Source organism: Pteropus vampyrus, unplaced genomic scaffold, assembly GCF_000151845.1.
Source record: "Pteropus vampyrus isolate Shadow unplaced genomic scaffold, Pvam_2.0 Scaffold137, whole genome shotgun sequence".
NCBI classification, from domain to species: Eukaryota; Metazoa; Chordata; class Mammalia; order Chiroptera; family Pteropodidae; genus Pteropus; species Pteropus vampyrus.
Window position 1 is genome coordinate 6,070,440 of NW_011888918.1, and position 10,752 is coordinate 6,081,191.

The 10,752-nt window shown below is 42.7% G+C and overlaps 1 pseudogene; it reads left to right on the forward strand.

Annotated features, from left to right (window-relative positions):
• The first annotated feature begins 235 nt into the window (after positions 1–235).
• On the forward strand, positions 236–354 carry LOC111744583 (annotated as a pseudogene).
• Positions 355–10,752: the final 10,398 nt, after the last annotated feature.

Genomic DNA, 10,752 nt, shown 5'->3' on the forward strand with positions numbered 1-10,752 from the left:
TGTGGGACCTGTGACTTAAGTTCTCTGAACCTGTTCTCTCATCTGTATAGTGGAGCTAGTGATGTTCACCTCCATGGACCTTAGTGAGGTTTAATGACTTGTACTCAACACCCTGCCTGGCAAATTAGTACTAACACGTGATTACTTATCCTAATCCTGCTGTACCCATGTAGAGACACAAATGAGTCCTCAGAAATCATTCTGGTGCTGTTTTCTGTGGATAAAAAGTTTGAGAATCTACTGCCATGCTGCCCTGAACAAGCCCAATCCTGTCCGATCTCAGAAGCTAAGCAGGGTCAGGCCTGGTTAGTACTTGGATGGGAGACTACCTAGGAAGACCAGGTGCTGTAGGCATAATAAATAAATAAATAAATAAATAAATAGATAGATAGATAGATAGATAGATAGATAAAGGGATTGTAAGCTGACAAGGTCTTTGCAATGTGTGAGGTCAACCAAGGGTTGCCTCACCTAAGGAAAAAAAAAAGAGCTTGAGAACCTCTATTGCCACTTGTCTTAGAGTCAGAAGATCTGGATTTGAGACTCAGCATTGTACTACATGATGTGTGACACTGATAATATCACTCTCATTCCTCCAGACCTTTCTCTGTAATATTGGGAACTGATGGTTAGATGTCCTTTCACATAGCCTTATAGCCCGGCATCCTAGGATTTAAATATTCTGACTACTCCAACACTTTTCCTTTGAAGTTGAGAGAACTACCAGTGTAGCTCTCAGAATTGGTTCCACCCAGAGTGGAAATAGAAATTAGGAGGGGCCGCATGAAGAAATTGCAAATGACGAGTGGGCCAGAAGTTAGAGAGGATATCCCTGAACTGTTTTTAAGTGATGAGTCAAGCAGAATTGCTTCTCTGCCCCATCCTGGGCTTCTTCTCACTAGCCTCCAATCAGATACCTGCCAACTCATCCCAACTGTGTGCGGAGGACAGGGCATGGGGAGAAGAGAATTCTAGGCCTTTCTCCTAAACTATCCTCACAAACCAATACAAAATGGCCTTCACTTGAGAGAGCATGACCCAAAAAAGTCAGGACTAGAGGTCGTAAGACCTGAGTTCTAGGTCCTGCCCTGCCATCCCAAGATATGACCTTCCAGGCAGCTCCCATTCCCACCACTGCCCCTGCCCACCACTGGGCTGTGATGGAGAGGAAATGCAACAGGATGGAGGACACCTCCTTGTAAACTTTCATGCCTTATACAGAGATTAACTGTTTCTTGCAAAGATTGTCTTCCTAAATTTTTTTTGAGTTTCTTCAAGATACAGAGCTGAGATCCTACGTGTCTGATGAGTAATTGGTTACTACGTGCCAGGCACTGGGCTCATTTATCATTTTCTCATTTTCTCATTTAATTCTCACCCATAGCATTATGGGGTGATTATTTTTATTTTCTAAAGGAGAAACTAAAACTGGAAGTTAGATCACTTGCTGGAAAACCAGTAGTTAGTAAATGACTGAGCCAGGGTGTTCTCGTAAGTTCATTTCAAAAATTGGATTAGTTCAAAATTTGTGTGACACAAATTTATGTAATAAAAAGTTTCTCTCCTATCTCTGTCCCCCAGCACAGTTCCCTGCCCTCAAAGTTACCAGAACAAATAGATGTCTTATATATCATTCCAGAGATATTCTCTGCACATTCATTCTAATGTGTATAAGTATTCTTCACATACTCCTTTTATTCCAAATAGTAACGCAGTATTGTTCTGCACTCAGCTTTTAAACTTAATAAATATTTCGAAGGCTATTTCTCTCTCTCTCTCCTACTCCTCCCACTTTGCTCCCTAACCCCCAGGACTTTGGAATTGGATTTGTCCTCGACTCTTAGCAGAGCCGGTCCATTAAGTGTCGACTTCAGTTTGGACGGGGATGGGAGGGCCATGAAACATGAAAGCCAGAAGAGACAGAGATGCTGCAGGCAGCCTCCTCCATCTACAGGTGAGTACCCTGAAACCCAGAGCAAGGTCACCTGATTAGACCATCACTGCTAGCACAGCTCAGGAGCCTTCAAGAACAGGACTCATGGTGAGTGTCTACTGCACTGGGTGGCCCAGGCCCAACGATGGTGGCAGACTTTGGCAGTCAGCCCAGGGTGCCCCAAACCAATGTTCTAGGCTATAGTACACTGGGGGAAATTCCTGGCCTGACTTTGATTTCTTTTAACCGGAGAGAAATCTGGGTACATGCTACACTTAGGGGTTACGTTTTCAGTTCAGAAATACTGGTTCCCTGAGCCTCTGTTTCAGCGTCTCCCTCTTGCCTAGACTTGCCTCCATGTAGATAAAGGAATCATAATGCAATCCTGGGAGATAAAAAGGGAGTTTTAAAGAGTTAGCTGGGTGACCAAGGAGATATGTAGGTGATCTAGGGATCTACTTCATGCTCTGGGCTCAATCCTCCAAGTTTCCCCCATTTACATTCTGAAAAATAAAAAGTTATGCTTGAAGGGAACTTCCACAGTATGAAATTCAAACAAGATTTGAAGTAACTCTTCTTCTTGGAGTAGAGAGAATTACACTTAGGGAGATGCCGGTATTTACACTTTGCCATGAGGCTGGAAGGTTGACGGACAAGATTTCCCTCTTTGGAACCCTGGAAGGCATCTAGGATCTGAGAAATAAACTAGCTACCATTCTGCAGGATGATTTGGGACCATTTAACTTGGAGTTCAGGGATGGCCTAAATTTCAGTGAGTCCCAGACTTTTTGCACTTGATGGATGAGCAAAACTTCACCAAAAGAATTTGATGACCAATAAAAAGCTGATGACTTTATATTTTTCCCAATGAGAATATGCAGATAGATATAGATATAGAAATACCATTTGCTATAGCTATTGTTTCACAAAGAAAGAACATTTTAATAACAAAAAGTAAGACAATCTCAGAATAAAGACGGTCATTCAAGGAATATTTTCTACTCATATATATGGTCTTTATTATCCCTCAGACCAGCAAAAATCTCTTCAAGGACCTTCAGAGGTCCATCGTGCACGCTTATTTAGAAGTTAATGAGCCTAATGATATTAAGTGGGCACTCTTAACCAAAGGTGTTTACTGTCTGTTCCCTCCCTCCTCCCCTTCCTCCCTTCCTTCTTCCTTCCTTGCCCCCTCCCTACCTTCCTTTCTCCTTTCCTTTCCTCTCATCTTTACAAAATTTATTGAGCATATACTATGTTCTAGTCACCTTTATGCCATCTTTTCTTCTACAACACATTTCTATAATGTGCACCAAAGAGCACATCCACAACTGATAAATAGAGCAATTATGTGGTTATAAAGTGAAAACTGGGTTGGTTTATATAAAATTTTTCCTAGCAAGGAGAGCTGAAACAGTGGGAGTAGAATGATAATCTTCACCAAGAAAGGGAAAAGCCCTCAATTTGGTTTCTGCAGAGGTAAGAGCCCTTACAGCTCTATTTTAAGAAAATTTAAAAGCATGCCTGCACCTGGGGTTTGGTCCCGAGAGAGACTCATCCCAGGAAGCAGGTTGCACTTCCTCCTATGCCCACCTGGCTTGGAGTCCACTTCCATCTGTCTCATCACCTGCAGGCAGCAGTATCATTCTATTGTTTTGTGTAGCTTTTGACATCCCTGGAGGCCACCTTGAAATGTAGAGCTCCATGCCTGGTTTATCCAGGTTTTCTCCTCAATTACTGCTTTTGCTAGGGTTCTATTACCAAATTAATAAATTTTAAAGGTCTACCCAATCCTATTGTTTTTAGCCTGTTATTTTTAATGTGCAGTTTTTCAGATTGCTAGGTTTTTCAGGAATGCCCGTATTATGTTACAGCACAAAAACCTTCGCTAAACAAATACTACTCATCTTTAACTAAGCTATAGTATAACCATACCCACAGGATGCTAAGTGGTAGTTAAAAACAAACAACAAAAAAACGTAGAGCTATGTGGAAAACCTTACTGCAGAGTAAGTGAAAAAGAGCAAGTTGCAGAACAATATATATAGTGTGATATTATTCACAGGGCGTGGGGAGGGAATAAAATCTTAAACAACACCTTTTATTTCCTATGGCTACATATATATTCCACATGTCAATAAGTTAAAGGAAAATCCAGTAACTGATTTGTCTCAGTGGAATGAGGAGGAAGACGCCAGCAACACTGTCCTTACATTTGGGCCAGTGGGGCCCTGCCCTGGCCCCCTCCAGACTCTTCCCTCCCTCCAGCCAAGGAGTCCTCTGTTACTGCACTTCCCCTTCTAGACAACACTCAGAAACTTGGGGCCCCAGAATTCTCTTCTTAAGTAATCCTGAGCCCACTTCCAGACCTGTATGGATCCTTTTCTGCATCTTTTTCTCTCAACTGCTGCTGCCTTCATGTCCTTCCTTAGACCCAAGGGACCCAGGGCTGGGAAGAGAAGATGGAGAGCAAGAGGCTTCCACTGGTAGTCCTGCCTTGCCCACGAATGTTAGAGGCAGACCTGAGCGCCAGGAGATAGAGTAGATTCTATCTGGTTCTACGGGAGTTTATCTGTAAGGGTCAGATTTTACAGAGAGAATTATTTTTGCATTGCTCATGTACTTAATTGTTAACTTAAACATAATAAAAATAATTTAAGTCTTCCCTATTCAACCAGAGATTGAAAAGACAGATAATAAATCTTGGTTATGGCTCCTAGGAGAGGAGAGGAAAGGGGAAAAATGAAGACATAAGGGGAACAGAGATCTGATTATTCTTATTGACAGGTGTCAATTACTTCCTAATTTTAAAGAAAGAAAGAAAGAGGAGAGGAAGGGGGAAAAATGAAGACATAAAGGGAACAGAGATCTGATTACTCTTATTGACAGGTGTCAATTACTTCCTATATTTTGATAGCTGTAAAGGGCCATGAGGGTGAGGGAGGAATTCCCCAGAAGCAAAGGCCATAGCAATTAGTACACTTTCCACCCCACTTCCACCCACTGCCTCGCATCCAGCACGTGGTCACGCTGAGAGAAGGACCCAGAAGGTAGCCCTGAGTAGGACCTGGATCTCAGTATCAGTGCAGATGGTCAAAACTGTTTTTCAGAAGGGCCACACTGGGGATTTCCTGGGGGCGGAGTCCTAGGCAAGGTCCCTGGGCTATTCTGAGGTGTTACCCTGCTCCCCCACACCTGATACCAGGAAGCCTGCCTGGGATTATCAGAAAATCGCTATCTTGTCTTCAGCTGCATTCACCAAAACAATGGGTGGGGTGGTAAGGAGGCCACGTGGTAAGGAGGCCACCTGGTAAGGAGCTGAAAGAACCCAGAATGAGGAAGCAGTAGGCTGGCCACCTAAGGGTATGTGTGTGTGACTTTGGGCCATCCATTTAATCTTGGGCACTGTTGGCCCCCCCTCCCACATGTAAAATAAGGACAATATTTCATCTCTGGGTAACTTTAAAAGGTTATGGAGAAAATTATGTGAGATAATGACCTGTAAAAGCAATTTATCAACCATATATTACCATGAAAATACAAGGGCTCATTCCAGTGGCTCATTCCTTTCCAGATGCATCTCAAATGTCACCTCCTCCAGGAAGCTTTCCTGGGCTCTGAAGTCTGGTTTCTTTCTATTCTTTCTATTCTATTCTTTCTTTCTGGTTTCTTTCTATTCTTTCTATTCTATTCTTTCTTTCTATTCTATTCTATTCTTTCTTTCTATTCTTGGCTCTCTATAGCTCACCATGTGAACTTCAGTTTTAACATTTTATACATACTATTACACTGAAGTACTTGGAGGAAAAAAGTCTTATTATTTTTCCATCCCTAGGTTCTATTACCATGTTGGACACATAGCAGGCACTTCATAATTGCCTTGCAAAAAATGTGTAAGTGAATAAATGACTATGATTCTCTGCCTCCATCCCTTCACTCTAATTCAGGGGCCCCCATCTCCAGGCCACAGACCAGTATCAGTCCTCCATGATCTGTTAAGAATCAGGCTGCACAGCAGGAGGTGAGCAGCAGGGGAATGACCAAAGCTTCACCTGTATTTGCAGCCGCTCCCCAGCACTAGTATCACTGTCTCAGCTCCACCTCAGATCATTAGGCATTAGATTCTCATAGGAAAACCAGTCCCTGTAGCCAAAAATGTTAAAGACCACTGTTCTAATTGACGTGAAGTGCCCATGGACTGATCCCTGCCACAGGCCCAGGGGTATTTTGATAATTATGTGATGGACTCACTCTGTTTTGTTCTGTCCCCCCATGTATGTTATTCGTGTGTACCCCAAAATCTAGACTCTAACCTCCTAGATGTCAGGAGCTTTGTTCAGTAATAAATAGTAAAAAATAGACGATAATGTTAATTCAACTGTAATTTAAAAAAGAAAGCTCTCATTAAGGGAAAGTAAATCCCCTTGAAATTACACACACACATGCATACACACACTCTCATATACATACATATACATACATGCACACACACTCAGGCACATGTACACACATGCACACATGCGTGCACACAATCACACATACACACATATACACACATATACTCAGAGCTAGCCAGGGCCCCATGAAGTCTTAGGTTACAGGATTTGATCCTCAAGGCTTGGAGTCTAGGTTGAACTCTTCTTCTGTAACACATCCCTGCAGCCTTGTCCGCCTCTTGAGTCTCTGTGAGAGACAGGAACGTTTCAAGGCTTTGGGGAAAAGGATAAGCCACAGTGTGCTGTGGTGCCCCAACAAACCCAAAGTAGAAGACCTCTCAGGTTCTGGCTCGGCATAGCCATCAACCCTTAGAGTCAGCTAAAAAGAGGAAGGTTGCCGATGCTGGAAGAGGGGAAGAAAGAGTGGTTTGTCAGGGAGACACTGAGGTGACATGAGCTTATTGAGGAAGAGGGGTACAGCAGTGAATGATGGCTGAACAGGCAGAACAGGATTGTGGAAGAACCTTGGAGTACTTTGGGGGTAATTCCTTTTCGAAGAGCTTCTGGAGGTCTGGAGCAGGGCAGCTGCAGATGGAAGGTAGTGTTGCAGACAAGGAATCTAGAAGGGAGCTGAATGGATTCTTGGAAGAGAAACAGATGATACGCTGAAAGTCATTTGTGCCACAACTCTGGCAGGGACTCCATTAAGCATTAAGAGATGTTTAGGGTTAGATGTTGCTGCATTTGCCTCATGATCCCTGCCAGTTGGGAGCAGAACTTCTTTGTGATCTCCTTTCACTTAGATACCCATGTTTACAAGGTGACTTAGAGACCTGCATTGCTAGGTGCCTTAATAAGTCATTATTAGATGCACAGTGGACTAGGCAAAGTAATGCTGGAACTGTGCTCCTAATGCAAGTTGTTAAAACTGTTTGGTTTCTTCCCTGCAGCATGAAGAGAACACAAGTCCTTCCTATTACACAGGGCTATTTGGAAAATTAAATGGAAATGATGGCTCAAGGTGTCTGAGGAGGTCTGAGCAGTGTGGGTCACCTGCTGCAGCTGCTAGCATTGAGGTGTCTTCCCTCCCATGACCCACCAGGGCAGGGACAGAGAAGAGTGCTCCAGCACATCTGATTTCCTCATCAAATCCTGTCCTCAATCTCCCCCAAATTTCTGCTGCCAAAAAAAGGGCCGGCGTGTGTAGAAGGAACTTTACAGAGGGAACGTGGTGGGGTAAGCAGGAATTGGAAGCCAGCGATACCTGAGTTCAAATCCTGGCTCTCTTACTTATGGGCTCTGTGATTCTGACAAGCTACTTACTCTCTCCATGCCTCAGTTTTCTCAGGTTAAATTGGAGGGAAATGTACCTGGTTCCTAGAGTTGAGGAAAGAATTAAAACAGCCAATGTGCATGAAGTCCCTGACACAGGGTGGATACTTGATAGAGACTTGTTTTATTCACTAAGCTCCCAGGTGTTTTCTGTGCATCTCAGCCCCTATTTGATTCATAGGTTCCTCCCCAGGGAGAGCTAACTCAGCTCAGAATGAAGAAGGATGGTAATAGCCTCAGGTCCCACAGACCAAAAGCCCCTGGGTCTCAAACACCTAAAATAATCTCAAAAAGTCTACAAGCAAAAGCGTTTCAGGGTTCCTACTCCTGTGCTGGCTTTATAATCCCCTCCCCTTCCTCTACCACAGCTTCTGCTGTCACAGGCCACAGTACCTGGGAAGACAAGAGGAAGGGGAGAATGCCACCCCTCTCCCAGTACCAGGCTGAGGCATTGCTTCACATCTCCCTAGTGTCTCTGGCAACATTTTCAGTTTCCCGTGGCTTCCTTGTCCTCTCTCTATAGCTCTTCCTTGTGCGCCCTCCATGCCCCTGAGAGTAAATGGGATAGTATGTGGGGCTGACACTTGTGCATGTTACCAAGCACGTGTGCAAAAAGTGCTGTCTCTGGCAAACAATCCATCACGGGGAGGAACTTGAAATTTAGGCTGAATCCAGTGAGTCAGAAATAGATGGAGGTCCACAAACGAACAAAGAAATACAAGGAACATAACACACACACATACACACATACACACATACATGTACACACACATATATTCAAGTACGGCTTGTATAATCCATGATTTAAAAAGAAAAAGTAGAATGAAAGAGTGATTACTGCATGCAATAACACGGGGAAGCCTCAGAAATGAACTGTTGAGCAAATGAAGTCAGATACAAAAAACAATATATTCTTTATGGTTCAATTTATGCTGAGTTCAAAATAGGCAAAACGAACTTGTGTTGTTAGAAGTTAGTATTGTTGTCACTAGCGCCTCCAACGGCAATTGGAAAGAAACAAACAGAAAGGCAGCTTTACTGGGTCGCTGGCAATATTTTGCCTTGATCGGGGTGCTGGTTACTTGGAGCTGTGCACTTTGTAAAAATTAAGCACGCTTACAAACTGAATACTTATTATACACTTATTACATGAATCACATGTATATTAAGTATATATATAAACACATATATTTAGAGCTCTATGCTTTTTAGAGCTTTTATGTATACATATATTATATTTCCACAAAAAGTGGTTGTATTAAGAGAATGGAAAGACAAGCCACAGTCTGTAAGGAAATCTTTGCAAAATATATATCTGATAAAGGACTAGTGTTTAAAAATATACAAAGAACTCTTAAAACTCCACAATAAGCAAACAACCCAATTAAAAATTAGGCAAAGGAGCTGAACAGACACTTAACAAATGGCAAATAAACATATGAAAAGGTGCTCCCATCATATGTCATTAGAGAATTGCATATTAAAACGACAGTGAGATACCACTGCACACCTATTGCAATGGCTAAAATTCAAAGCACTGGCAACATCAGATACTAGTGAGGATGTGGAGCAACAGGAACTCTCATTTATTGCTGCAAAATGGTACAGTCACTTGGGCAGTTGGGCAGTATCTTATAAAATTTAATATTCATGCCTTATGATCCAGCGATCCCACTCCTTGATATTTACTCAAATGAGTTGAAAACTTACTTCTACACCAAAAACCCCCACACAAATGTTTATGGCAGCTTTATTCAGAATTGCCCAACCCTAGAAGCAACCAAGATGTCTTCAATGGATAAACAGATAAACAAACTGTAGTACATCCGTACAATGGAATATTATTCGATGCTAAAAAGAAATGAGTTATCAAGCCACGAAAAGACATGGAGGAACCATGAGTATATTTTTAAGCGAAAGAAGCCAGTCTGAAAAGGCTACACACTGTATGTTTCTAACTGTATGACATTCTGGAAAAGGCAAAACTATGGAGACAGTTAAAAGATCAGTGATTGCCAGTGATTAGTAGGGTTGAAGGGATGACTAGGTGGAGCACAGGGGATGTTAGAGAGTGAAACTGTTCTGTATGACACTGTAATGGTGGATACCCATTGAATGAACAATAGAAAGAGTGGACCCTAATGTAAACTATGGATTTTAGTTAATAACGTATCATTATTGTCTTATCAATTATAAGAAATGTACCACAAGATGTTAATAACAGGAAACATTTAGGCAGTGATGAGGGATATATGGGAACTTTCTGTAACTTCCCCTTAATTTTTCTGTAAACCTAAAATTACTCCAAAAATCTATTAGTTAAAAAAGAAAAGTAGTTGTATCACCTTGGGTAATGCTTAAGCTTTCTAGACATTAATTTCAGTTTCGTTATCTATGAAATGAGAGTTTATAAAGGTGACTCACTGTCCCTGGGGAAGAGAAGCCGAAAAGGCTAATAAACCTATCTCCCTCCTCTTCCTTCCCCACCACTACTCTGCAGCCCTGTATCCACACAAACCCTCAGGTGTTTGGACAAACACTATCTGAATGCCTCCTATGATCCCAGCATTGTAATGGGTGTGGGAGAGAGAATGCCTGGCCTGACAGGCTTCCTGGGACCAGAGCTGTTCAGTGCTAAAACAGCAGACCCAGGCAACCGGGTTGGTGGGAGATGAACAAGTCACACATCACATGTCAGGAGGCAAGACATAACATAAATGCGATCATCTAAGTTCATGGACAGTGCTGAGGAGCTTTGATAAAAGAGAATAGTTTTCATTGAGGAGAAGGCACCGGAACTGAGTCCCTAAAAGCAATCAGGAGTGCTCTGTCAACAACAGGAGAGGAGCAAGAGGGAGAAAGGTGTTTCACACAAGGGGGACAGCGTGTGCGAATGTCATAATTCATAGGAGCTGCATGGTCTATGAGGCCTCTTAGGCAGTCCATTGATAGGCCAGTTGCACCCACACACACCCCACCCCCAGCTAAACTCAACCCCAGAACCAAGCCACTCCCAGCCTTCTCTGCTCCTTCACCCGGGCAGCTGAATGC